Source organism: Mytilus galloprovincialis, chromosome 1 (genome assembly GCF_965363235.1).
Source record: "Mytilus galloprovincialis chromosome 1, xbMytGall1.hap1.1, whole genome shotgun sequence".
Lineage (NCBI taxonomy): Eukaryota > Metazoa > Mollusca > Bivalvia > Mytilida > Mytilidae > Mytilus > Mytilus galloprovincialis.
The window spans coordinates 84,578,931-84,604,012 of NC_134838.1; the positions used below are offsets into that span (position 1 = coordinate 84,578,931).

Sequence of the window (25,082 nt, forward strand, 5' to 3'; positions counted from 1 at the left end):
GTCACATATGGTCAGTTTTGGTTGATGCAGTCAAATATGGTCAGTTTTCATGGTTTTGGTTGATGCGGACAAATAATTTTGTTATATCCATGAGTCAGTCTGAGATATCAAAACTACTGAAATTAGTTTACGATTCAAAATTTTGATTAAAAAGAGGACATGCTGGCACTTTAAACTGATGTGAGCATAATTTTGTTTTCCAATGTTGCTTTCCTTTATCATGTTTATATTGAACAATCCATCCTGATATAAAAATATAAGCACGCGCAATATAAAATTCTACTCGGAACAATATTCCCCAATATTCATGCAATAACCCTATAATATAGATCATTTGTATTATAATGATAATACACTCCATCCTTACATAAAAATATTACAGATTTACTATGCGACTATAAGAGTTGTATAAAAAAAGAGCAAATATGGTCAGTTTTGGTTGATGTGGTCAAATATGGACAGTTTTGGTTGATGCTGTCAAATATGGTCAGTTTTGATTGATACAGACAAATAATTTTGTAACATGAGTCAGTCTGAGGTATGAAAACTACTGATATTTGTTTCTGATGCGATATTTTGAATAAAAATAGGAAATGCTCAATTAATGCGAAAAAAAAATTTGTGGTCATTGATTTCCAATATTGCAGTTATTTATATACTACAGTCCCTCTCGAACTAAAATTATAACTGAATTGCTGTGCAGCTATATAGATTTACATAATAAAAAGCAAATATGGTAAGTTTTGGTTGATGCAGTCAAAAGATTTTATTACACGACTCAGTCTGAAGTATAAAAACTACTGATATTTGTTTATGATTCAATATTTTGAATAAAACAAGGACATGCTCATTGGAGGATCAAGGGGAGGGGGTCCAGGGGTTGGAACCCCACTTTTTTTTAAACATCAATGCATATGAATGGGAGCATATAGTTGGACCCCCAGCTTGGATCTAGCTGCCCCTGCATGCTGGCACTATAAATTGATGTGAACAATTACATTTTTTTTCCAAAATTACTGTTACTTGTATATTACAGTCCCTCTAGACCTAAAATTAAAACTGAAGTACTGTGTACCTATATAGATTTGCAGAAAGAAAAAGCAAATAAAGGCAGTTTAGATTGATGCGGTCAAAAGATTTTTGTTAAACAGGTCGTCCGAGGTATGAAAACTACTCGTAAACAGATATTATATTGGTTATTGAGGTCCGATAATTTTGTTATGTGATAATGAGCCATCCTGACTCCCGGAATAACAAATGTAAAACAATTCAAATAATAATGCCCCCCCCCCCTAATACTAACGGCCTAATTTATGTACCAAAATTGAGAGAAAAACAAAAATTTATGTAACACATCAACAAAAGAAAATCACTGAATTACATGCTCCTGACTTGGAACAGACACATACATGCAGAATATGGCGGGGTTAACAGGTTAAACATGTTCTCTAAGGCAGCAACCATTTGATTTTCTGGGGGGGGGGGGGGGGGCTATGGGTTTTTTTCTGTACAAACTTTTTTTTTCGACTTCGGCGAAGAACAATCTATTTTTTGAGCGACAAACCGAAAACAATTATTTTTTTTACCAAAAACTGGAAACAAACTTTTTTTCCAAAAAAAACCATAGCCCCCCCCCCCCCTCCCCCCCCAGAAAATCAAATGGTTGTTGCCTAAGTCTTGCCGATTATAAATCTGAAATAAAACCGGCAAAATAGCAAACTCGATATAATTTAAATCGCTTTTTTACCCAACCCTTTATATTAAGGCAAAGTGTTCTTAAAACTGATAAATCAACTCTAGCCGTAGAATTTATAAATCAATTTTAGCCGCAGAATTTATAAATCAATTTTAGCCGTAGAATTTATAAATCAATTCTGGCCGTAAAATTTATATAAAAATCAATTTTAGCCGTAGAATTTATAAATCAATTTTAGCCGTAGAATTTATAAATCAATTCTGGCCGTAGAATTTATAAAAATCAATTCTAGCCGTAGAGTTAGAAATCAATTCTAACCGTAGAACTGTTCTAGAAGTAGAACTGACCAAATATCTGGTCAGTTCTAGCTAGAACTGTCAGGATCAGTTCTCGGGTAGAACTGTCAGGATCAGTTCTAGGTAGAACTGTCCAAATCAGTTCTAGGTAGAACTGACCAAATCAGTTCTAGCTAGAACAGTTCTAACCTAGAACTGACTAAAAGGTGTCAGGCTGACAGTTCTACGTACTGTTCTAGAACAGTTCTCCTGACAGATTTAATGAGAGGTTAGAAGTGATCTCCACTGTAGCTCACCATTAACATACAATTTGTCTCCAACAATATAAGCTTTTTTGGGTTGTTTTTTTTCCTTTCTTTGAGCAGGATTGGTACCATTTTTTCCGTCCTTCTAGGACCTCTTTGGGATACTGTGGGCTTATACCATAATTGGTGTTTTTTAAACGGTTTCAGACACTGCGAATCATTTCACGATCCTCGAATTTTCTAAATTTCACCACAATTGGTCTTGGTTTGGGTGCGCCATTTTTCTTTTTTCCTAAGCGATACGCTTTTTCCAAGGTGATCTTGTCTTTTGCGTTTTCTATTTTCAGTTGGTTTTCACAGAACTCCAAAATTTTATTTACACAGTTTTCATTATATGTTGCACCCCCCTCAGCTCCTTCATTGTTTTCACTAGCTTCTTCAAGTAAAAAAAATACTAAATTTTGCTTTAGATTTTGGGATTCAATATCCACAAGTTTATCACGAACCTCTTTGTTTTCATTTTTCGACAATTCTACACCAGAGTTAATATTGTCTACTTTTAATTTCAAACCTTTCAGATCGTCGTGTGCATTTGACAGAAATTGTGCACTTTGTTTTAATGTGCCAATGCGCTTTTTACAGTCTATAATTTTGTATCCATAGAAACCAAATTTTGTTTCCATTTTTTTTTATCGGGACTCTATTTTGTCAAGTGTTGTTAATTTTGTTTCTATGTTGGCCATCCTTTGACACATTTCTTGAAGTGTACGTTCTATACGTTCTATCCTCTGTATATTGGGCGGGGGCGTTACGTGAGCTAAAGGTGGTGGGGGGTACGGTTGATATGTTTGGAAAGGTTGGTATCCTATCGGTGAACTAGCCATTGGGCCGGTGTATTGTTGATGGAATTATTCATCGGAAAGTTTTGATTGAAACTACTACTTGAGTTGTTTTCATTTGAACACACATAAGACTGTGTATTGTTATTTACCTTCGTACATTTTCTTTTATCGAGGAAACTCGTCTGGTCTGATGACGAAGAATCATTCACAGATTTTTTAGAATTTCGTTGTGAACGTTTCCTCTTTCCTCCTCTAGGGTTCCCGGAATAGTTTCCTCCTCTCGGCTTTCCTCTAGGCATCCCAGAGTAGTTTTATCACTAACAAACACATTTTATTCAGGTTTACAGTCTTTAGTTTGCAATAATTTAATTTTGGATGTAACGCGACTTATGATTGGCTGACGTTATTTTGTTATGAGCCCATAGACATAATTTAGTCATGTGACCTTGACGTCATCAACGTTTTTCTCATGGTTTTCTACGATTTAAAATGGAATTTAGAATTAAATTATAAAAAATGACTGTAATATTTTTTCTGTCTATTCGAAATAACATAAAAAATGTGGTGCACACTGTTAAATAACCCGCTACGCACAAAATTTTTAAATAAATCCCATATAACAATAAAAATTTTCACAATTCAAATTTTTTATGCATCACGTTTGTCCGCGACCCTACACGGTAGACTGGTAACGTATGTATGTTTGGAGTGATATCTGAGACCTGTCAGACCCTTTAACAGTCACACAATTTAATTTCCTTATTCTTCGTTCTTTTTTTAATTAAATTCCAACTAATTATTGAAAGTTCCGGGTGTCATCCGCTACGTACTGCATGAAGTTTAATGTCAAGACTATATTATATTTGTTGCAATGATAAGTTACCCGATCTTTTTAGATATATCTGTTTTCTTATTCGAAGGGTATTCGTTGCATGCTAAAATGTCAACCCTCAATAAAAGAGGTATCCTAAATTCCAGAATTCAAGGTTCAATAAATGTAGGTAAACTGGATCTGTGTGACTAAAACCGTGATTCTAAAGTAGTTTGCACCACAAGAAAATAGGGATCGGATTACCTCAATTTGTCAAGTTTTGCCGACACATAATTTTCGTGACATTTTGATAAATCACGCTCATTATGACATCCCTTCATTTATAGAAAATAAGACAGATGCATGAAAGGCAGATTCCAGAGTTTAGTTTCTTAGGGACGACATCAAAAGTTCAATGTAGGATAAAAAACTTAATTCACATAGTTTTTTCGCTGACCCCCCTACCCCCCTTCTTAACTTAATTTGGGAAAAATTGATTTACCTATATGGATATATGTAAAATCGATTTTAGATTAACAAAACTTGCAGCAATGTTGACCCCCCCCCCCCCCCCACCCCCAAACTATTCGATTTAAGTTTTTTATCCTACATCGATCTTTTGATGTCGTCCCTTAATTGGTATAATTTCGACAGAATAAGGACACATGTCATCAAAGAGTGTGTCGCTCACTCGCACATGCTCGGGTAACTTTTTTTTATGATGGACATGTATGGTTGCCCGATTTTGCTATATACCCTTGTAGGAAATCAAATGAAAATAGGTAATAGGTATATATAAGAAAAGAATATATAATATATATATTTCAAACTGTATTTTCTTTGACCATAGATGTAATTACATCTATGCTTAGACTAAAAGACTCAGTAAATATAAAAGAGCAGTACTCTTGCAAAATCACTTCAAATGAACTGAATAGATGCTATTATAGACCATTGACTACATGCTATATTTCTACGGATTTGAAAACACGTACATTCAAACTTTCTTGTGAGACAGATTGGCAGAAAAAGTTACAATAAAATATCGTGCTTTGTCTTGTACATCTGTACACTCCACATCATTTGTAATTACTACTATTAATCCTATCAGATGCTAATAAGTTTTTAAATTCCTTATCCTGACTTTTTGTAGTCTCCGTGTTACTCAACATCTTTCCGGAAAGAACCTTTCTTTAACAAGCCGAATTATTGTCAATTAAGCTTATGATAGTTGATTGGTTCATTTACCTGGCTAAGTAAACTTGGACCACGCGTTGTGTGTACGTCTATTTCCTGGGAGGATTCGGGTATTTATGGTCGGTGGGTTCTGTAACTGCTGACTGTCAAATGATTTTGGGAAATCTTGTTAGACACCCTTTTTCTAAATCATGCCTTGGATATGGTCGTTTTGTAACATAATCAAGAATTTCATGCTTCGTTATATTGTGCATGCATGAAGAAGCTAATTAACGAATATGATTTTTTTGTATTAAATATATATTATATACTTAGAAGTAAGTCAATAAATGTTATGTGTAATGCAATTAACGGCAATCGTTCTGTATCAGCCATCAGCGATACTATCGATTTCATCCAGTCACGATTGCACAGGATTTATCAAACTCTGCAGGAAACAAAAACATATGTTTCATTATATAACAAAGCGTAGATGTTCTGTTTCAATATCACACACCGTATCAAATCTCAACCAATATAATCACTCGAAGAGAGCTCTTGTGATTATATATCGGCGTTTCTGGTCATTGCGAGTGTGTTATTCATAAATTTAACTTATATTCTATAAGTACATTGAGTTATAATCCTCCCTTATTTGTTATTATTCACAGATCAAATTTGATTAGGGGTCCACGGTGGCCGAGTGGTCTAAGTATTTACTATTGTCATCACTAGCCAGTCAACACTGAGGTTGTGAGTTCGAACCCCGCTCGTGCGGGCGCACTCGAATCTAATCTTAATTGTCAGTTTTCCTATCAAAGGTCGATGGTTTTCTACGGGCATTCCGGCTTCGTCCAACAACAAAACCTAGCCGCCACGAAATAGCCAAAAAATGGCGCTAAAACACAGAAAATCAAATCAACCAAAATTGATTAAACAGTCATCAACAAGGACATATTTTTCAGAATCTTAAAATAGGTCAAGGTTTTCATAACGTAAAGACAAACGACGAATCGACGACAAATAACATGATAAACTTAAACTTATAATTTGGACAAAATAACCCCCATCTAATACCGAGGTGCACTCCTGTGCTCCTGTGCTCCAGAAAGGGGAACCAGTACCTGTTTCAGTAGTGTAGACGATCATTTGAAGGACATTAAGTATATTGTTTATAGAAAACAGAATATTTATGACGATTTTACTGACATTTTATATTATAGAAATAGTCTAGTGTATAGAAGGTTGAATGTTGCCTTCCAGACGTCTTACGTTATTTATGTCGTTTGATTGCTGTCTAAATGACGTATGTATGTATCCAGCATCTCTTTTTATTGTTATTCATTCATTTAAGAATAATTCAATTTCTGTGTTATGGAATGTTTTCGACATGCAAGATGGTCCTTTCTCTGCTACAACAAGGGAAATTATTTAATAACACAATTGAGAATTTTTTTATAACATATCTACATTAGGAGTCAATGTGTTCTACTGTTCTCATGACATTCATTGACTGGTTCTTGATAACGTTAAATCAAAAATTAATGGTAAGCGATGCATTTGAACTCGAAGTTGCTTAGTAAGAAGTTTAAGACGTCAATAGGTGCCACTTCTAGCTAGTTGTATCGAAGTACAAGACCGGGGCATCACCAAATATAACTGCTTCAGAAGGTAAACATGTAAGTTTTCAGTGATATAACCCGAATAATTCAGTTCTTCTCCTTGAATGACTCTCGCAATCATCGTTCAGCAGCAGAAAATATCGACAGATCTATTCGGATTATGAGTGATATACATTTTTTTAAAATAGACATGGCGTCAATGTGGTGAACGCACAAAAAGAAAATACGTATTTACTGAACAACTTAAAATCTTAAATAAATATTTTGAGGATGTAATATATTTTCTATGAAAATAAATACAAAGCCAAAAACATACCGGCCAAATATAACATTATTTGTAATGTTTTGTGCAAACAATCTTCAGTCTATTTTTACATTGAATGTTAGTTTTGCAAATATCGAGATTAGATCGTGCACATGTTGTACTATAATCTACAGAAAACATATTAATCTCCTGTAACTGATAACAAGTGTTTTTTACAAAACATTTATATAGAAAGAACATACACGAAACTCGATTGAAATCATTAAAAATTATTTTAAGGAATACATAGTGTCACTACATGTATGCTTGGTGCCGGTTTGAGGTTGCCACCATAAAAGTAAATAGTTTCATACATGTCACAGAAATATTTTGTAAGAATCTGATGTGCTATATTGAAATTGCTCATGAAATTTCTGTTGCCTCAAGTAATTAATGAAGCTGTATTTTGAATTACCATAATGATTCCTTATACTTAAAGAGGAACTTAACTATGTATGATCCTCATTTTTGCCCATTTAAATTTAATTAATTTTGTTGTAATGTCAATGTTCTTTAAGTCTCAAACCGTTCATATGTTGTTTTTTTTTTTTTAAATGCATTAGATAGGATTTTACGAATGCGACAGTTTTCAAAGTTTTGTTCACATTTTCTATTTTAGTAATTCTCTAGGCATTAGTGATCATCAATAATTCAGGCTATCATTTGTACAATGATTGATCACGATATTTGTTTTAAATTCTAATCCACAAGAAGGTATCAAATAGTGCCTGCATTTACTTCGAAGCCTCAATGTATCATATATCTATCAATTATTACCCTTCAGATACATTAAAATCAAAATCAATAATTGTGTATAGTAAGCTATCAATATTGTTAATTCGAATATCTTCTTAGTTGTCCTCCATCTTTTATCGAATAGAAAGAAAATCTGCTCCTATTACCACAATACCTCGTTTGGACTGCTTCACATCCAGATTAATCATAAAAATTATCATACCCGCTTCCTATTGCACTGCAGGCTTTCTACAAAATCGCCAATTTTGTTTAAATTAAATTAACTGAAAATAAAGTTTGACTCTTCGTTTGGTACTTTCATCTCTTACAACTTCATAAGATTTTAATAATCATATTGAAAATCACGTATTTTGATCTGAAGTAATACTAGTAATACAATGTACTATAAATGTATATGTACAATAACGCTAAGACGGAAACAGTTCGATCTTTAGTTCAAGATAATAAAAAGAAAATTTTACTAGTTTTTATTGTTGAAAGATGCGCCGTAATTTCAGTATAAGTCAAAATTGGTATTTTATATTTGACATTAAGAGTAAACTTTTAGCGATAAAAAAGAAAGTAAATGGAATGCGACAATTATGAATGCCAAGACCACATCTTATACAAGATAGGAAATCAAAGTTTATTATATTTTAAACATATGTGCTTTATGTCTATGGTTTGATTAACTACTATTTCGATATAATAGATTCTTGTGTAAAATTCTCCCAGGTTTATATTGAAAAAAGATGTACATTTTTAAAGAACAAGTTTTGTAATATTAAAAGGGCAAATAGAGACATATGTATATTAACCGACAATTATGACATAGGAAATTCTACACAGCCGCTTAAATGTGGTCTTTATGTTTTGTTTCATTATATATCGGTCATACAGATTGTGTTGAGTCACTAAATCGTACAGTGCAATATATTTATATTTTTCTAAATGATCAGAAATTCGTATTTTCAAGAAATAATAATAAAAAGTCAATAGACGAGTGTGGTTTTATTGTTAGAAAGGTGTGGCTATCTGTCACTTATATCCGAACCGAGATCCAACCATAATTTTTTATGTCTAATTCGTGATTTTGTTATTGTACATGACTGTAGAAATAACATATTTGTTTAACAAAAGATATTTCAATATTGCTATTATAAAAAAGCTGTGTCTGAGAATTTTCTATTTGTAGCAGCTAAGAGGCAATAGAATGCTTACTCAACAATCATTGATATAAATAAACAGTAAATTGAAAATTGTATTAAATTTATAATGTTGATGATAACATTATTATTTCTACCGCTTCCAGCAGTCATATTTGATGAGGTTTTTATCATCAACTACTTTAAAATAGTGATAACAAATAATATTTCCTTTGAAATTGTATTGCAATTGTTCTTACTACAAAAACATTTGGTTATATTTGCTGTTTTAATCGAACATTTAAAAAAGTTAACATTAGAGGGAATACTAATACAGTCAAATTGAATTCACCGTGGTATGATGCTTTTACTGGTATATGCAAGGATGGCATAAATTGCGCAAAAATACGGAATTCCTGTGTGCAAATTGCTGGCACTCACATTAAGCATATACAATGTATTGTACATTTCAGTTGTTTGTTTATACCCTGGAAAAAGCAATTGCAACCAAAGGATCCCAGCTCTTGTTTTCAAATAACTTTTAAAATAATAAAAGGACTCTACAGGTATGTAGTTTAAAGAATAAAATAAAATTTCAAAATAGATTGATAAGAAAATACGTGAAATATCCTTAATATTTGTTGAAATAAGATAATTTGGCCAGTGAAAAAAAATCTTAATAGAGTACACGAAAACAGATATCGTTAAGTTGTATGGATGATGATAATAAATTAGGCGTACTATATGATCTTTGACACTTCAGCAATTTTTAGAAAATTGACACGACGGAAAAATGTAATGCCGATTAGAAGTATTAAGTTTCAAAGTGCATTTTCTCATACAAGAAGTACGAGCATTTTATATTTTTAAATTTGCGTCTTTGAGTTTACAAGCCATAAGGCTTTTCAGGCGCCCAACCTTCCTCCCTTAACCTGGAACAGTCGTATAACAGCACAACATAAGAACATACTAAAAATAGCTTGACTCATCAGAATACAAAGCAAAATAAACAACAAACAAAAACAACAATAACAGAAAGTTGTCAGTTGTGTTCAGTTATTGATATCAAAACGCTGTGTGCTTTGTAGTAGTGTTTGTTCGTCTGTTAACACACACTGAGCTATTGAGCTTCCAGAAAGCATTGACTGTATTGGATCATGTATCGTCATGTGTAGTTGATCTTTCACTACTGTCATTTTAATCTGACAATATTTTATGGTTATGAGACTTTTTTTTAAAGTTTTATTTTTTTTGAAATGTAAAATACTAGTATAATAGTAATTACATAATGGCTTTCATGTTTCGGTTGAACCATTTTAATGTGTTTGACCATAATGTGACGTGATTCTGATCTTTACTATTTTGCGGAAGTTATGGGACTTTGACAATATGTTAAATTTGCTTAACACAACGACATCTTTTGTACAACTTCTATGAAAATGTGAGCACAAAAAGCTTCCTATATTGAAAGGATTGTTTGTCAACATGCATAATTGACAATGATAGACCATCAATTCAATTGACAATTCTTGTGGTATAGTTTTACGACCATTTGAAATTTTTATCACAAAAATATTTATTTCAACTTCCCGATTGTCAACTTTCCATTTCTATGTAGCAACATTCCGGCATCGCCTGCATACGGAGTATACAGTTGATCCGACATTCGAGAAAGTTGTTGTTCAGAAGGAAGCTATATTAGAACAGGAGGGGAAGGTGAAATAATCCCTTCGAAAAGTAAACGAACTCCATCACGAGTTGATTGACCATTATGGAAAATCCTTTTCACAGAAGAGGACGTATATACATATTCCAATCGTCGATATCAATATCCCATCCTTCTTTTCCCCATTTGTGACCTACCGAATTAGACTTATCACCATGTATGTACACACTTACCAGCAACACAACGTGTGCCATAGGTAGAAGAGTGTATCTGCACATGAGATAACTGTAGGTTTTTTGTGGGGATCTTGCTGGTCAATCTTTATTTGTCTATGTTGCGTTTTGTACAGTCTAGTTCGTTATGTCTTTTTCTTTATTTTTGCCATGACGTCAGTTTATTTTTGTCTTTTGAGTTTGAATGTCACCCTGGTATATTTTGCCTCTCTTTTTGATTTGACAGTTTCTGCTGGAGTTATATACTTATACCTGGCTTTTTGTAGCAGGCTCACACCTTTTGACTATTATATGTAAATCGGCGGAGGACAATTCCCAACAGAACAATATTGTTTCTTTGTTTCGTTTTTATTTGTCTAACAATATATCTAGATGTGGTTCCATTAATAGTTTTAGGAGTATGCTTGCCTTTCCTGGGTTACTGGGATCGCCCCTGGTATTTGGTACGGTTCGTGTTGCTCAGTCTTTCTTTACAGTGTTTTTCGTCGTTTTTCGTTTTATATCATGGCGTTGTCAGGATGTTTTTAACGTATGAATGTGTAAAAATCTTTGGTACATTTTGCTTCTCTTTCACATATCCTTGGATAAACTTTTCTTTTGTTGATTTTTGCATGTTGTTGTGTTGCTTTGTATACCCCTCGTCGGATTGTAATCATTTGAAGTGTCTCGGGAATACGGATTTTTGTTAAATGTAATTGTCTGCTTTCCCTATCAATTTAGACAAATTGTACATTTTAGTCCAGTCAAGGTATTTTGTTTTCATTTGTTAGAGCAGTGGTTTTCAATTATATTAGAAAGCGTTTGGTCGAATTTTAATTTCCTGTATCAATATGAAAAACTGCATCTTGGACACAATACCTTATTTTTTTTTATTAATCATGCGATGTGTGTCTCTCTATCGCTATAACTTTACTTATTAAAATTGCAAAAACTTTTAGTTTTGTTACAGGAAATGGATGCGCATTTTTGGGCTTTTAAGAATGATTCAAAGATCCCAATTAATTGTTTAGATAAAATCATAAATGACACTGGCACTGAATGAAATGAAGTTTGATAGAAAATTATCTTCTGATGTCAAATTGCTATAACTGTACTGAAACTTCGCCAAAATCGATTTAATACTTTTTATCACAGGAAGTATAAACTATAATTAGATTCTTAATTTTGAAAAAAGGAAGCGTTTTTTGTCTGTTTTGTAACAGTAGCTGAAAGATTTACGCTTCCATCTATTAGCATAAAAGATTTTAAAAAGCTAAGGGATGTTACGGAACCTGTTCGTGTAAATTCGACATGTTCTTTTAATTTGAGATAACATTGGTTTCACAGCGTACTTTTAAAGTGTAGACGTTTATAAAAACAAGTTCCATGTAAATCTATGTGATTAACACTCTGCACACACAGAGTGCAACACCTGCATGCTATATGTATATCTACTTTTTAACTTGATAACGAATTATACACTTCATTTCATGTAGTAAAGGAGTCGAGTTTAAATCTAAACTTAGTTACGGAAATACAATACTTTAATTCACCAAAGGATGGTAATAGACAGATGCGGCTCAAATGTATGATGGATAACATACGAATGTTTTACTATGAGTTTTAGATGAAACATTGTACAATTATTTTATTTGAAACACGCAAAAGGACAAAACTAATTATATATTTGACATTTCAATTTGGACTTATACAGATTAGGTTTTACCAGCCATTGTCAAGCGTAAGTACATATTCTAAACATATTTATTTTTCAATTTTTATTATCTAAATATTTTACACTGTTGTTTTTTTATAGCGCTGGCTCTGATTTATGCCCACGTGGTTATGGTAGTATTAAGGAAAGTACCATAACAATGTGTTTGCCTACACGGACAGAGCATTTATTTACTGTATAAAAAATTAAGATATATTAGTTGTGTACGTAACAACACGATAAAGATTTAATTAACGGAAGCATCGGTCTGTAAAAAACAAAAAAATGGAGTTCACTGTGTATATGCCCCATTTCAAATATTCGGTAAAACAGTATACACTTCCCGTAAATATAATTGGAAAGTTCCTAGATCTTTTCATAAGATTCGTTTCAAAAGGGAATTGAAAATTTATAAAAATAAACAAGAAAAGCAAAATTGTGACATTCTAACAAGTGGTATGGTTTCTATGGTAATCAAATTCTTAAAACAGGGAACTCACAACCACCAATCTCCTACGCCTTATTTTATTTGATGCAGCTATATATTATTTTTCTCAGTAGGTATAATTTGCACAAGTATACAAAATAAATATTAACAGAAAATCAAAAGAAATTTTTAGGTTTCCATAATTGAATTAAGTTCGTGTAAATACAATGTATGCGTGGATTGCGACTAAGATGCACAAGATAAAATTTTATGAGTGACGTTAAAAAATTAATAAAAGTCGACAGAATTGCTTTTTCTTGTTCAACTCAATGACACACATCTTAACATAGGGCGAAAGATACCAGAGGGATATTCAAACTCATAGATAGAAAATAAGCTGACAAGGCGATGGCTTAAAAACGAAAAATTACAAACAGACAAATAAAGTACACAAAACCCAACACAAAAAACTAAGCAACACGACCCCCGCCAAAAACTGGGGGTAATCTCATTAAATACATAAGTACCCTTCAAACTCAAGATGATATGATATGTTTGATTGTTAGTCGTTTGACGTCCAGTGGCAGATAGTTCATGGATGTTCATAACGACGATATGATTTGAAAGGAGATAACATAGGAACAATACGGGAAACATTTACCAAACGACATCTAGAGGCCAACATGCGGTCCTCGTGCAACTATTGAGGTGTAAACGCGGCGACCAATTCAAAAATAGTGTGGATAAGATGTCTTTTGGTTCTTATATTTTTACTAACATGCAACAATCAGGTATTTACCAGTTCATTCAACTTATTTCGTTCTGTTTTGTTTTAAATATATTTTAACGGTTTTTTTTTATTGTATCGGTGTCACGTCCAGTCATGCATCCTGCGCTCACTGGGACTTAAAAATAACTATAAAACACAATGTATTTTTTTGGTCCAATAAAGGGAGTCTTTACCGATTTAAATTTAAGAATTACAGCTGTGTGATTGTTTTAAGAGTGATTAGATGTTCTGGAATTAAAGATAAAGATAACAAAGAGGAAAACATATTGCGGTTGTAGAAAACAAATGACTTAATGAGTAAACCCAATGGATAACGAGTAAACCCAATGGATAACGAGATTGTAAATGAATTATATATATAAAAAACACAATGCAGCTTTATGGTATTATTTAAATTAGTATGTATTTAAACAAAATCATTTAAATTCATGGTTAACCCGGAATAAAATGTTACTATGAAAAAAAGCAATACGCGGATGAGTATCGAGCTATTATATTTATATGTTTTGAATTTAAGAAGATTGTTCACTACTGTTCTTATTGCAAAACTTATCAAATTAATAGATAAGACCGAGATAAGAGCTGGTGTACAGAATGGTTTCCGTAAGGGATACTATAGTATGTCCAAGGTAGTATGATGGTCATGTGAATGCGTTACTAGCTCTACAATGAATATAAGGGTCCAGGAGCATATTTGTTTTGCGGTTTTGAACGCTTTGTCTCTCGTTGGAGGGTGGAACTACGACGAAAATGATATAGATAGAATAACTTTATACCGCCGTCTTTGATTGTAAAATAGCAGTACAGTGTTGGTCTAGGCCTTTTTTGAAATGATAAGTCTTTTCTACCTCATGAATAGATAACCTTAATAGCTGTATTTTGCAAAAATTTAGGAATTTTTGGACCTCAATGCTCTTAACACAACATTGTCAATATTGGAAACGTAACAAAAACAAAGATTGTATTTTTTTTCAGAGGAAAATACCTTCTTCCTCCCTTATTTAAAGGGGGTTTCGAGCATAGAAATAACATTGAAAAATAATAGTTCTGTTAAAGCATTATGGGCCGGCCTTATACTTCAAATTTTATGCGAAATGTGGAATCGGAAAAAATATGTTTTCAAAATTCGTGGCACAAGTGAGTGGTTAGCTGCAAACAATAACACAAAAATATATGAGGTTATCATGGCAATTGAAGTTCCATAATTCTTACAGTTTGAAGCTGTTTATCTATATACATGTAATGCATTTATTTTAAAACTGCGATGACTATAGCTTATATATATGATATTCAAATAACTAAATCTACTGTCTATCGTGTTACGTACTGTGTATAATTATATATTTTGCAGATTATGCTGCTGTTATGCATTTGTCAGCTGCTGATCTCTTCCTTAAAACTATGAAACTGTAATGCGAATCTAAATTATAATTAAGTTTCTTCTTAAGTTTTCTAAAGTTAGCAACAGGAATAAAAAAAACTCGCATTTTACTTAAATTGTTAAGAAAGGCAATCTAGTACATGTTTTAAATGTCAAAGGATTTAACAGTAAAAAAATATGAAAATAGAAGTCAAAATACACGCCTTAATACGTTTGAATTAATAAAACTGGTAGAACCCCCCCCCCCCCCTTCTCACTTCTCGTCAGAAAGTGGTGTTCGACATATCTAAAAGGTTGTATGAAGCCGAATACAGGTCAATATCTTATTGTAAAAAGGAGTGTTCATTTAATTTCCATATTTCCCTTTTTGTTATGTTTCCGTACGTTGCTTCCTTCTTTTCCCCAGATCCCACCTTCGTACACCCTATGTCGAAAATTCTCACTTTTGCTACCCGCTATATCCAACATTACCAATTTATCCAAAATTCCCACTTTTGCTACCCGGAGTACCCGCTATATCCAACTTTACCAATTTATCCCAAATTCCCACTTTTGCTACCCGGAGTACCCGCTATATCCAACATTACCAATTTATCACAAATTCCCACTTTTTTACCCTGTATATCCCTCATTCCCATGTTTTTTTTTATCTAGAATATTTTGGTTGACAATGACAATCATAAAATTAAGAATGGAAATGGGGAATGTGCCAAAGAGACAGCAACCCGACCATAGAGCAGACAACAGCAGAAGGTCACCAACAGGTCTTCAATGCAACGAGAAATTCTCGCACCCGGAGGCGTCCTTCAGCTGGCCCCTAAACAAATAGATACAGGTTCAGTGATAATGAACACCATACTAAACTCCAAATTGAACACAAGAAACTAAAAGTTAAAATAAAACAAGACTAACAAAGGCCATAGGCTCCTGACTTGGGACAGGCGCAAAAATGCGTCGGGGTTAAACATGTTTGTGAGATCTCAACCCTCCCCCTATACGTCTAGCCAATGTAGAAAAGTAAACGCATAACAACACGCACATTAAAATTCAGTCCAAGAGAAGTCCGAGTCTGATGTCAGAAGATGTAACCAAAGAAAATAAACAAAATGACAATAATACATAAATAACAACAGACTACTAGCAGTTAACTGACATGCCAGCTGCATGTACATTGTAGTATATATTTTTCCTTTATGGGAAATTCTGGAATCATCCAAAACAAATTGAATTCTAATTGAAGGAAACGATCACTTTCCGATGGTAATCATCTGTAAAAAGCAATTTAGTTATACTAAATGTCAATAAAAATTATTAGATAAAAAGGATTTGAACCGTATATACTGTATTAATAACCTACCACGTTTGTTGACTCTAACGGTTTTATTGTGGGAATGATAAAAAGGAAGACTATCTTCAAATTTCCTGATTTTCATCAAAGATTTTTTTTAATTCTAGAAAAATCAGCAATTGAACAATTTAATCACATTCAGTAGGAAAAACGGTGAAAAAAAGGAATAAGCAGAATGACTTCCAGTAAAAGTTAAAATAAAATGTATATATGAAATAACATGATAATAAATTGTTGAGAACAAAAAGATTCATATGACTGAAAGAAAACAGCAGTAAAATATTTATGAAGTGATTCTGCTGTAAAAATGGTATTCGAGAAATTTTACTCTTTAAAGGATATAAAATAAGAAGATTTGGTATGAATGAGACACTACCCACCATACAGAGACCCAAAGACGAAGATACTGCCAACTGTTGGTCACCACACGGCCTTGATCAATGAGCAAAATACTTGCCCCATAGCAATCTACAAAAGACCCCGTCACAACAAAAAAGTAAAACAATTCAAATAAAAAATCAATGGCCTGATTTGTGTACAAACAAAAAACATAAATGATAAACAGTAACAACCGACAACCAACAACAGGCTTTTGACTATGGAAAAACGTTGAATTTCCACCGTTACTTTGACTTTAGTCTCCGCAAAACCTTTAAAGGGACAGCATATGACTTTAATCATGTCTTTAGTACAAACTTTTCCATGACGAAGTTGTTGATGGAAAATTTTGATAGTGACAACAGTGCTTTATCTGAGAACACTGTATGTTCATGTAAATTGAGAAACATGTTTTTTAATCATGTAGAGATGCTATCTTAAAATTTCACGAATATATATTTACGTTTGCACATTAAATAATAATTTGAACAAAAACGCCCTAGTGAAAATTAAATTCATCATACATTTACACTAAGAAATAATTTTGTAATTTATATTGTAATGGTTTTGATTAAAAAAACATGTAAAAGAAGAAGATTTTTTTCTCGTGTATCATAAATAAGAAAAACATGAACATTTAAAAAAAAAATTGTTTCTATACATATACATGTTGGAATATATAACTTTAAATCATAAACTCAACCGTCTATGTCTTTTTCTTGGTATGCAGTTTTTTAAAAGTGCTGAGCTTCCGTAAAGTTCATGCGTAAGAATTTAAATTACTATGAGAAAAGTAAATTATAGTTTGTCTATTTCGGTATGTACTGATTAAAAGTTATTTTGACACCACAATTAAATACATTATTCTTGTATATTATCTCTAAAAAGTGTGATGTTCGAAATATACCGACAGTAACACATTGTATATCATAAGATATTCATGGAATTTCTGAAAATCAAAAGACGGGTTGTAAGTTCATCCTAAGATAACGAAATGGATATTCTTTAACTCAACAGACACTCAAATTATAGGAGTGACCTTACAAACAATGTTTTATCAATGAATCTGCTAAACTTCTTTCCAGATCCCTAACATAGTCAAAAGCGGGGTTCATGTCTTCTGATTTAATGTTATAGTTGTTTTTGTGAAAGCCGAGCAGTGACATACAGATGATTACATGCACATTATTACGACTTTTGGGGGGGTAATTGCCTCATTGGCAAACCTAGACAATTACCCCCTCCCAAATCACACCTTCTTAATATACTTATTTCAATATTACTATATAATTGTAACGTACTTGGGCGATGGTAATCAGAACATGAAGTATGAAAGTTCTCTTTAACTTAAATAGTCCTTACATATCAATCACTGATAATGTAGTATTCTAATAACTAGAAGCTCTTAAGAGCCTGTGTCGCTCACCTTGGTCTATGTGCATATTAAGCAATCATGGACACAGATGGATTCATGACAAAATTGTGTTTTGGTGATGGTGATCATGTGATGTGTTTGTAGATCTTACTTTACTGAACATTCTTGGTACTTACAATTATCTCTTTCTATAATGAACTTGTCCCATTAGTTACAGAGGAAAATATTTTGTAAAAATTTACAAAAATTTACAAAATTTACAAAATTTATGAAAATTGTTAAAAATTGACTATAATTGCAATAACTCCTTAAGGGGTCAACTGACCATTTTGGTCATGTTGACTTATTTGTAGATCTTACTTTGCTGAACATTATTGCTATTTACAGTTTATCTCTATCTATAGTTATATTCAAGATAATGGCCAAAAACAGCAACATTTCCTTAAAATTACCAATTCAGGGGTAGCAACCCAACAACCGGTTGTCTGATTCATCTGAAAATTTCAGGGCAGATAGATCTTGACTTGATAAGCAATTTTACCCCGTTTCAGATTTGCTCTAAATGCTTTGGTTTCAGAGTTATAAGCCAAAATCTACATTTTACCCCTATGTTCTATTTTTAGGCATGGCGGCCATATTGGTTGGTTGGACGGGTCATGGCACACATTTTTAAAACTAGATACCCCAATGATGATTGTGGCCAATTATGGTTAAATTTGACCCAGTAGTTTCAGAGGAGATCTGAAGATTTTTGTTAAAGTTATCGGACGCCAAGTGATGAGAAAAGCTCACTTGGCCCTTTGGGCCAGGTTAGCTAAAAAAAATAATTAGTATAAGCTCTTCTTTAAAATTATGTCAGTTACACCAGAAGTCGGATACAAATAATTCTCCTTCAACTTATAAAGTTTAGATATAATCCCTTTTAACATGGTATTACAAGGAACCTTAACAGCGTGCAAGACAAGTGGTTATAAACTTTTTGAAAAAGTCTAACATCAAAAATAAAATGGGAAGGGTATCGCCTGGTCATGAAAGATCTTCTTCTTAAAATTTGGGGGTAACGGGGGAAAAAATGTTAAAAAATCACTCCAAACTGTAGATACCTGTATAAGCATATTAAATTTCAAAACAAACATCGAAATCGATGAAAAGGTAATTATATGCTCAATTCTATGATTAAAAGAATAAATTCAAGAACCCGCACAGCGTTTTGTGTTCATATATTGCCCCTTCATAGAAGCAAGGCAATGCGATCAAACACGGATGTTCTTATTCTTCGTCATTCGGCTGAAGACCTCCGCTGAAATTTCAGATCCATCGTTTTGTGAGCATAACACAATCAAAGATATAATATTTCAATAAGATTGCTGTACATTTGGTAGGTCCTTGCTATGCATTTACTTACTAAACTGTACAAAAATTGTCAAATATCTTGTCATCTCTTTTTGTTGAGTATATTACACCATATCTTTCTGTCATTTTAAAAATTCATTGACTACATGTACATTTTTTACAACTAAATAACTTCATATGTTAACATATTGCCTTTAGAATGGCCCATAACACGTATACCCTAGACCCGAACGAGTTTGTCAGTAGAGGGTTAAAAGGGGGATATGGTAATGAAATACATTATTTTCGTACTCAAAGTATTTATATTTTCTTTATTCTTTAAGTTATTTAAAATATAGTAAAACAATCAAATATACTGAATAATACAATATATTAAGTTATTTATTAGCATGAAATCCCATCAAACGGATTGTTACTAAATAACACAATTAAACAATTATAAACAATACAAATGTGTACAATTTATAATTTTTTTTTAATCCAAAAAATCTTACACGCTTCGTTCAAGTGTCATAAGTATCTACTTTTAATATATACTAATATAAATTATTTATACTTCCTTCCTTCTTAGTTTCCACAAGTTTCTCAATTGCATACATATACCAAAATAAATATATGTATCCGGCTTTCCTTCTTTACCAGTTCCAAGTATCAACACTACATATATAACCGAGTACAATAGAAGTCCAACAACTATTAAACAATTAACATCGGATGTACTGGATTTTTTAAGATTACACTATTTATGTGACACTATAATTTAACTTTTTGAAAATGCATTTCCTATTTTTTTGTTTAAATGAAAAGGATTCTATATTATGAGCTTGGAGAGCTTATACGGAAATTGTGAAGGCTTTGGTCATTTGTCCAACAAGAGACTTCCACAATGGACATACCTCCACATACATGTATATCTATTGTATTTGTTGTAGACCCATGTTTGTCTTTTCGTTGTTTTGGGGCTGTAATAGGTGACATGTTTTCTATTGAGTTGCTCTCCTTTCCGCAATTAACACTATATATGGTTGTCTGCTCTTTTCCCTGTACCTGTGTAAATATTGTAGCCAGATAAAAACTTTTTCTCCAATAATGTTACAAATCCTAGCCCCAAAAAACATTTTTTAAAGGGTAAAACAGTGACAATGTTTTATACAGTATTCCATGCCTTCAAAGTATAACATTATACAGTTGATTGTTTACAATCTTAGATAATATCAGATAAGTTATGTTGTTTTTCAATTAGTTTGAATGTCTTAAATTTAAAGCTAATGACGTAACACTCCAAATCAGTTTTAAAATTGTATGTTTTGGATTTTTGTTGAATAACAAATACAGAAGTAAAAACAATCATGAGAATTATTGATAAAATTATCTAATACCATCCACGTAATACTGTTTTTTTAAATGCATTAACATTCCTTTTAGTTTTTTGAATGCATTTTACAGATTGCAAACATCCATGCTACAGAAATTGAATTCTTATCTTTCGTTCTTATAGAAAGATATTTTTGGGTACTTTTGTGTTGTATGTTACTACAATAGGTCAAATGATAACTTTTAAAGTGATAAAGATTTTTTGTACATCTCTGAATTCGCCTACTCATTTTCAAAGACTACGGTAAATTGGCAAAACACTCATTCGTATTTCTCTAACCACAGAATAAAGATATTCATTCGTGTTTCTCTATCCACGGAATAAAGACATTACCTTGGATTTACAGCGTTTACAACGTAAAACAAGGTAAGGAGCACACAAAGGATTTTCTTCATCTCATTTAACCTCAAAATTACATGGTGTGTGGATATAGTTAAATTGCTTGAAAGGGGAGCCAATTATTGAAACTCAATACACTATTTAACAATTTCATTCTCTTTACACATGTTTTTATCATTTATCTGGAATGGAGGGATGATTTACACAGTCACAAAAATATTAGTCATTTGTGAATTAAAAGTATCGAAATCAATAGAATACACATGAATAATAACAACTTCTTATGCTCAAATAGTAAACAACATATTATTATTATCAAATTATTGTGTCAGTTATTGGTTATGACTTTTAACAATAAACCGAAATTGTAAATTTTGTTCTTTTAGCAGATTATTGCACACAATAGATAAAATATAGTTTTTTTTTTTTGTCCAAATAAGTTGTAATTTATTTTAACATGTTTAACGTGAATCAGGATAAAGTTTAAACCAATTCAGAAAATAAGATATCAGATTTATAAACAAAAGTATCCACATGCGGTTTTTTTCTTCCAAAGTTTACTATGAAACGTGTATTACCGTTTGCTCAAGGTCCGGTCAATTAAGTTTCTTCACCGATTTGTTAGGCTGTAAAGTTTTATTTTCATATTTTATATAGAGATAGAACACCTTACGATGTCAATATTATTGTGATCATTGCTGTCCACTGAGTCGTATTGAACCATTGGTCCAGTACACTGTAAAGCTATGATAGTTAGATTTTCTCGAAATACACTCTTTATACAAATTGAAAGTTTGGGATATACATGATATATATTCTTGAACATTTGTTACATTTATGTTTCTTTTCTCAGCATCAGACACGGTGAGGTTTATTAGAGCTCTAAAGCTCACAATCCTGAAGCATCGCCCCTTGGTACCTGTTGCAGCAAAAAAATCAAACATATTTATTATACATTTCCTGCAAAAATAAAAATTAAAAAAATAACATAAACATAACAGCAACTGAAATGAAGTGAGTTGACATTTGTCATATCTCTGGAGTACGGCTGCTTGTTTTTTGAATTTATCCCATAACAGTCTGTTTAACTCTAGATCAATATTTAGGTGTTTCATATGAATATCATGTAAAAAACTATATGTTGTAAAAAAAGCATAGTTTGCTATGTGTGTATGCCTCCCTGGAGACCTAATTTGGAAAATAAAATAACTTATCTCATATAAGAATCATATTGTCCTTTCGTTTGTCTTCAAATCTTGTAAGCGCACCCCAATCCTGCTTATACCACCAATGTATTGCAATTTTGTACCGAAACAGAACGGTCAGAGACTTAATATTAATATTATTTTTTTATCAGAACAAACATTGATTTTAATAAATTAAAACATAACTTAATATGAATTGTTATATAAGTATTAAAACTTACGATCCTACAACACTTATATATTGGAATTGCAATATGTCATATTTTTTCTTCGACTGTATATATGATATCTTGACACTAAATTCATTGGATGTGCATGTACATGTAATTTTTTAATAGTTTGTCTTATTGTATCCATTGTCATCGTTATTATGCATAAAAAAGAAGACAATTTAGAAAACTTTTCGGATTGTTCTCAAAAAATATTTCTGTGTGTTTCAAGATCAATATTGTAAAATATACACACTGCAACTTAGTTGAGTGAAAACACAACTCCCGATCATTTTAAAAACTTGTCAAGAACATTTTTGCTCTCTATAGAATTATATTTCATCATGCTCGTAGTGCTCACAGCCGCATAACAGGATTAAGAATAAACGTATGCTTACAATAATCTGGGAAAGCGGGATTTACAAATGATTTGTATTACAAACTTCACTATATTTGACCTAAAAACCCATTCCATTAGTTTATAGATAGTTTATAGAATTGTTATTGACACCTCATTACTATTCCACTGTACCTTTCAGCTTGCATTGTGTCTCACTATTTAGGTAACCATACACTGTTCGTGACCAAACGACATCTTTTACTAATAAATTCAAGGTCTTCGACCTGTCTCTATTCATTTTGTTACAAAGACAGCGTACATGCATGAGTTGCGTATATATTTGGTGAATAGTGTTGTGGGATATACAATTGTGTTTTTTTTTTATCTGAACAACAGTTAAATGGAGAATTAAAATTATCAGCAATTTGTCACTTGAAGTCGACACTTTTCAATTAAGATCTTATTTATTTGTCTTACATCAGAGCTTTGGACAATCAAATGCTCTTTATTATTTATTAGGAGAAATTCAGCTTCCGTATATTATAGCATTGTACCTAGGATATGTATGCCTTGTAGGATGGAGATTAATAAATGAACAGCCATCAGTAAAGTTATTGTCCTGTTAATAGATCATAGATCGAACAGGAATACCACTTTTTCAGTTATATATGTACTACAATGTGTTGACTACATATACTATTACAGTAAATTGATTTCTATAAAGGTTAGATACCATCAAATGTTTGTTCTTGTAATGTCGTTTGTATTTGATTATGTAATGACATGTCATAGTAATTGACCGATCCCGTTGATTGCATTCGAGTACACAAGTACATGTATTGATAACATGCATGTTAAATATATATCAAATATGGCCTTTGAATTGATGAAAACCCTCCATATTCTTTGAAATAGAAAAAAATATAAATAACAATCATAAAGATTAAGGTGCAATTGCATCCAACTTAAAGATATCTTTCGAGTTAACATAGGTATTAAAGATTAATTTTTAATGTTATTTTATGATGACTTTTGTTTAAATATAAATATTGGTTAAGTAACTCAAAATTCACAAATATTTTGGTAAAATCTTATTTTGACGAATCGGAGCCTTAATTTTATATCAACTTCAGAACTTCCAGAATCATTCTAGGGTAGAACTGTCCAAAATCTGTCCCAGGGTATATAACTGACAGAATATATGCTTGCTTCATCATTGAACTGTCAGAATTTGTTCTAGGTTTGGAATGCTCAAAACTGTTGTATGTAAAGGACGACATCAAAAGATCAATATAGGATAAAAAAAAAACTTAAATCAAATAGATTGGGGAGATGGGGGGTTAATCCAAAATGGATTTTACATATATCCATATTGGTCAATCAATTTTTCCGAAATTAAGTTCAAAAGGGGTGGGGGTCAGTGTTTAAAAACTATGTGAATTTAATTTTTTATCCTACATTGAACATTTGATGTCGTCCCTAAGAACTGTCCAAATTTTAAGGATACGACCCCTTCTGTCAGAAACTGTTCTAAAGGTGTCAGAAGAACTGTTCTACGAATTGTTCGTTTACAGAAATCCTGACAGCTAGTTTCTGACTCGTCTGATTTAAAAATGATCCCAACGGTAAATCTGTTTATGTTTCAAAAGTTTTCTCCTCTGTATTTTACTGTAAGTTTGTTTGAGTTTCCATAGTCTATTCCTTTGTATTTTATTGCAAGTCTGTTTAAGTTTCCAAAGTCTTCTCCACTGTATTTTACTGTAAGTTTGTTTAAGTTTCCAAAGTCTACTCCTCTGTATTTTACTGTAAGTTTGTTTGAGTTTTCATAGTCTATTCCTTTGTATTTCACTGTAAGTTTGTTTAAGTTTCCAAAGTCTACTCCTCTGTATTTTACTGTAAGTTTGTTTGAGTTTCCAAAGTCTACTCCTCTGTATTTTACTGTAAGTTTGTTTGAGTTTCCATAGTCTTCTCCACTGTATTTTACTGTAAGTTTGTTTAAGTTTCCAAAGTCTACTCCTCTGTATCTTACTGTAAGTTTGTTTGAGTTTCCATAGTCTATTCCTTTGTATTTTATTGCAAGTCTGTTTAAGTTTCCAAA

At 32.2% G+C, this 25,082-nt stretch overlaps 1 protein-coding gene across 4 annotated transcripts in view; it reads left to right on the top strand.

Moving 5' to 3' along the window:
* LOC143042502 (sex peptide receptor-related protein 2-like) overlaps nucleotides 1–25,082 on the top strand; it is a 61,594-nt gene that overhangs the window by 25,631 nt on the left and 10,881 nt on the right. The window contains exon 2 of one of the 4 annotated variants that reach the window (XM_076214854.1): nucleotides 9,346–9,438. The exons of 1 other annotated variant lie outside the window; for it this stretch is intronic. The gene's annotated coding sequence lies outside the window, so the exon portion shown is untranslated. Of the gene's footprint in view, nucleotides 1–9,345; nucleotides 9,439–12,076; nucleotides 12,492–21,065; nucleotides 21,258–25,082 lie in introns of those variants that run through there. 2 more of the 4 variants (XM_076214824.1, XM_076214843.1) reach the window with 2 other exon arrangements.